Below are 6,000 nucleotides of genomic sequence, written 5' to 3'. Positions count from 1 at the left end.
AGGAGGTCTCCTCCATGAGACTTGCTTGCGCTTTCTCGGTCCTTTTGCTCCTCGATAGATGTTTTCGGCCCCCTCTCCTGCATCCCCTCCTAAAGGGCGAGGGTTGGATATATTTCGGTCTGTTGGTCCTGGTAAACCGGCCGTTGCCCCTCTGGTGGAGTCATCGGAAGTACTAACGTCGGACTCGGTGGTGCCTGTCTCGTATGTGCTCCGATACCCGCTTCTTGGTCTCCCTTTCCCGGCACCTTTTTTCTTTCTGCTCCAATCGAAGACCTGGTTGTTTTCGTAGTCCATTTTGTCCCGCATATATTTGTCCCTTTTATGTTCTTTAGTTTCCGTCTGTAAAGCTACCATTTTTTTCTCTAATTTGGAGAGAAAGGTTTGCACCTGTGTCTCTGGTAACCGTGTCTTATACTCTTGTTTCGCTCGGCACAGCTCTGTTAGTACCAGTTCATACTCCTTGCGATTGCGTTGCAGGGTAAGTGTCAGTAAGTTCATTGCATGTACTAAATGTGCCTCGCGCCATTGGGCCACAAAATCGGTATCATCTTGATATTGCGTCGGTAGCTTATAGGTTCTAAATCCTCTCGGGACTCTGCCACTGTCTTTATAGGCTTGCAGAAAATTGATGGTCCAGAACAAACGTGTTTCTTTATCCGCTAGACTGGTGATTTTGTGTTCCAGCGTTTTATTGCTTATAACCTGCACAGAATCCTTCTTGTTACAGGACGCAAAAAACACGTCTGCACCTTCCCTCCCTGCAAGGAGAGCCTCCTCGGCCTGAATATTCACCTCCATGTGTGTCTCCATAGTAGTAGGTAACCAGGTGTGCACGGGGTAGAGAGAGAGAGACCAGGGTAGTATGTGTGGAGCAAGAGACCTCAGCACAACCAGGTAGTGGACTAGCCAGACCTAGATAGAATGGAGTGCAGGTACAGGTGGAGGGGGCTATCTCCAAGGAATAAACAGCTGTACGGGTGGTGCACGGGCAGGAGCGAAGCAATTCAAACAATGCGTGTATGTAGATAATAAAGTCCAGCACTCACCGGTATCAGAGGTATGACAGCTTATGTCTTTATTCCATCTTGCGATGTAAGCAGGGAGGGAGAGGGTGCGCGGCGTGACTCAGGTGGCGACGGCCGTTTCTGGCCACTAGGGGCCTTTCGTCTAGCCAAGAGTATGCGCCGCGTAACAGGAAGGGGGTGTGATATAGGTAAAAGTAACACACGTGATCAGTGACAATATAAAATCATTCAAAGCAATAAAACATTACAGAAACACAGCCAAATCGTTTCTTTCATTAAGGCCAAGAGGGCCTGTAGCTTCAAGACCTGCAATCCATAAAGACTCTCTTTTCAGTAGAGTCCGATGCTGGTCTGTGCTGCTACCTCTGGGATTAACCCGTTCCAAACCTAAAAATTTAACGCACTTAGTATCTCCCCCGTGTTCCTTTCGGATGTGTTCTATTAAACGCGGTACTCCCTTTCCAGTGTGAACAGAGTACATATGCTCTTTATATCGATTCCAGAGAGGGCGTTTAGTTTTGCCTACGTAGAACCTTCTACATGGGCAGACCAGGGCATAAACTGTGTACGTGGTTCTGCATGTAATGAAATCTTTAATGTAACATTCTTTCCCTCCTAGATGGATATAGGAGGTACTCAGCATTTGCGGACAGTAGTTACAGTGGCCGCACTTACGGTTTACTTTTACCTATATCACACCCCCTTCCTGTTACGCGGCGCATACTCTTGGCTAGACGAAAGGCCCCTAGTGGCCAGAAACGGCCGTCGCCACCTGAGTCACGCCGCGCACCCTCTCCCTCCCTGCTTACATCGCAAGATGGAATAAAGACATAAGCTGTCATACCTCTGATACCGGTGAGTGCTGGACTTTATTATCTACATACACGCATTGTTTGAATTGCTTCGCTCCTGCCCGTGCACCACCCGTACAGCTGTTTATTCCTTGGAGATAGCCCCCTCCACCTGTACCTGCACTCCATTCTATCTAGGTCTGGCTAGTCCACTACCTGGTTGTGCTGAGGTCTCTTGCTCCACACATACATAACTACTATAATACTGCTCCCTATATACAGGAATATAACTACTATAATACTGCTCCCTATATACAGGAATATAACTACTATAATACTGCTCCTATATACAGGGATATAACTACTATAATACTCCTATATACAGGAATATAACTACTATAATACTGCTCCTATATACAGGGATATAACTACTATAATACTGCTCCTATATACAGGAATATAACTACTATAATACTGCTCCTATATACAAGAATATAACCACTATAATACTGCTCCCTATATACAGGAATATAACTACTATAATACTGCTCCTATATACAGGGATATAACTACTATAATACTGCTCCTATATACAAGAATATAACTACTATAATACTGCTCCTATATACAAGAATATACTATAATACTGCTCCCTATATACAGGAATATAACTACTATAATACTGCTCCTATATACAGGAATATAACTACTATAATACTGCTCCTATATACAAGAATATAACTACTATAATACTGCTCCTATATACAAGAATATAACTACTATAATACTGCTCCTATATACAAGAATATTACATGTATGATGTTCTACATGTGGCGTCACTGTATCTGTGTTGCGGGTGGAGCAGGATTTATGTGTTCTGTTCTGTGTAATTTCCCTCTGTTGTGCGGTCAGATCCTTGCAGGGTGATGCCGGGAGGATATTGATTATCCTGTGCTCTGGGATGGGGCTGTCACGTGAGTGAGTGGCGGTTTTCCATATTGCTGCTCCCCCGCCGCACAGAGATCTCTGAATATATCAATTTCCTTGTGAGTCAGTAAATGTGACCCGGAGGCTGGAGGTTAATAATACTCACATATGGCTCCCTCTCATGGTCTGTCCTAGGTGGCTGCCAATGGTCAGCAGTGCCGGCCCCAGAGGGCTTGTTACCCAGTGTCAGTCCTCACTGTAGATCCAACTTTATATTCAGGAACCAAAACACTGAAGATGAACATAAGACATATGCTTTACCTGTATGGAGGAGTTTTGTGGGCATGCTCTGTACCATGCACAGGTTCCTTTGTAGGGAAGAGGTGATCTGTGACTATCACTTACTATCCGTGATGTGTCAGCCACCAACTTTTTATTGTAATCTCGTCTCTGACAATAGCTTTCCTCCAGAAGGGAAGGAGTCTACCCTCTGGTGCTACCTATTGGGGGTAAGTTAACTGAAACTCCTTTAAGAAGCCTCGAAACAGTTGGGATTATTAGCCCAGCCAGAATCTTCTCCTGAAGAAAGAGTTACCCCCTCTGGATGAGATTCTGATTGGACTAAAAACACTCCAGTCATGTTTCACGTTTAACTTGTAGTACCATTACCTGCAATAGGTGGCACCATCAAACTCTGGAGGAGGCTAATTTGCATACATTTTTCCCAGTGGCCTCTAAGACTCCACCCACTTTCTGGTTCTCTCCACAATGAAAAACGTTACCCCTGTAATTCCATGTATTTGAATCAATTTTTTTTTGTAATTTTGTAGTTTTTCCTTTCTTTTCTGATTTTCCCGCCCTCCTCACACCTGCTGCTCCTCCACAACCTCTTATTTCTCTCCGGGTATACTTAGTGCGGCTGGATGGAGGGAGTCGGGCTTTGATATCTCCACGTGGTCTGAATCCGAGTTCCTGGATGTTTATCATTTTACCCGTTGCGCGGCCGTAAATTATTCTGTGTAATTTGCAGCCGCTCATTTATTAATATATCGGCTTAACTCTGAGTCAATAATCTACAGCGAGAGATGCTGCCGAACAGACAGTCCTGCTCCTGCAGCTGGGGGGGGGGGGGGGTCACCGGCTGACGCTTCTGACAGACGCCATTCCAGCGCGGACGAGATTGAATGCTCAGAACATTTCATGTTTTTCTCCAAGACGAGACGAGACACTTTTCTATTATGTGCAATTTACAAATACATGTGCGGCCGTACAGCGGGGGCTCCTCCTCCGATCATCTTGCAGGGGTGCTGCAGGGAATCAACTGGTGTCAGAACGTTCTATAGATTTGTAAATTACTTCTATTTAAAAATCCCAAGTCTTCCAGTACTTATCAGCTGCTGTATGTACTGCAGGAAGTGGTGTATTCTTTCCTGTCTGACACAGTGCTCTCTGCTGCCACCTCTGTCCATGTCAGGAACTGTCCAGAACAGTATCAAATCCCCATAGAAAGCCTCTCCTGCTCTGGACAGTTCCTGACATGGACAGAGGCAGCAGTAGAGAGCACTGTGTCACACTGGAAAATCCTGGGATTTTGGTGAATTCTAGGCTGATCACCTGAGGGTATATATAGCCACCACCTCCACTCCTCTGTGCTCAGTTGTTGGTGGGTTCCAGTCAGCAAACCACATCTGGGCTCCCGACTCCCTGCCACTTCCTCGCTTCCTAGCATCTTTCTTGCCATTTGGATCTTGTCCCATTTCTCATTCTCAGCTCAACTCCAATCTGAACAACGTCTTCTCATATTTTGTAGTATGACCGCAGAAGAAAAGCATCTCCTGAACTCCTCAACTACCATCAGTCAGTGCTCAACGAGAACCTTCTCGTAGGGTAGTGGCCTGGGAGTTTCTTGCAGTGAAGCCCATCCTGCCTTGCGGCGGGCTCTGGTGAAGACCAGGGCACCTCACACTCCGCTCCTTGGAGAAGGTACGTCAGCACTCCTCTGTGATCCTGGGGATCTACCTCCTCAAATCAGACCCCTAAATTATGTCAGACACCCACACCATGCCCAAAAATGTATCAGTTCCAGAACAGTCCCATAAATAAAACAGACCCCAGATAATATCCCTAAATTTAGTCAGACCCCAGATAAGTCCACTATATGAGTCAGGCCCTAGAACAGAATCCTAAATTATATCAGACCCCACACCATGCAGACGTGCCTAATAGTCTCTGGAACAAGTCTCCCCATGAATGGTCTCTGGCACAAGTCTTCCCATGAATGGTCTCTGCCACAAGTCTTCCCATGAATGGTCTCTGCCACAAGTCTTCCCATGAATGGTCTCTGCCACAAGCCTTCCCATGAATGGTCTCTGCCACAAGTCTCTCCATGAATGGTCTCTGCCACAAGTCTTCCCATGAATGGTTTCTGCCACAAGTCTCTTCATGAATGGTCTCTGCCACAAGTCTTCCCATGAATGGTCTCTGCCACAAGTCTTCCAATGAATGGTCTCTGCCACAAGTCTTCCCATGAATGGTCTCTGCCACAAGCCTTCCCATGAATGGTCTCTGGCACAAGTCTCTCCATGAATGGTCTCTGCCACAAGTCTTCCCATGAATGGTCTCTGCCACAAGTCTTCCCATGAATGGTCTCTGCCACAAGTCTCTCCATGAATGGTCTCTGCCACAAGTCTTCCCATGAATGGTCTCTGCCACAAGTCTTCCCATGAATGGTCTCTGCCACAAGTCTCTCCATGAATGGTCTCTGCCACAAGTCTCTCCATGAATGGTCTCTGCCACAAGTCTCTCCATGAATGGTCTCTGCCACAAGTCTTCCCATGAATGGTCTCTGCCACAAGTCTCTTCATGAATGGTCTCTGCCACAAGTCTTCCCATGAATGGTCTCTGCCACAAGTCTTCCAATGAATGGTCTCTGCCACAAGTCTCACCATGAATGGTCTCTGCCACAAGCCTTCCCATGAATGGTCTCTGCCACAAGTCTCTCCATGAATGGTCTCTGCCACAAGTCTTCCCATGAATGGTCTCTGCCACAAGTCTCTCCATGAATGGTCTCTGCCACAAGTCTTCCCATGAATGGTCTCTGCCACAAGTCTCTCCATGAATGGTCTCTGCCACAAGTCTTCCCATGAATGGTCTCTGCCACAAGTCTTCCCATGAATGGTCTTTTGCCCAAGTGTCCCCATGAATGGTCTTTGGCCCAAGTGTCCCCATGAATGGTCTTTGGCCCAAGTGTCCCCATG

The sequence above is a fragment of the Dendropsophus ebraccatus genome, chromosome 2, assembly GCF_027789765.1.
Source record: "Dendropsophus ebraccatus isolate aDenEbr1 chromosome 2, aDenEbr1.pat, whole genome shotgun sequence".
In the NCBI taxonomy this organism is placed as follows: Eukaryota; Metazoa; Chordata; class Amphibia; order Anura; family Hylidae; genus Dendropsophus; species Dendropsophus ebraccatus.
Note: the sequence above shows the minus strand (reverse complement) of the source record.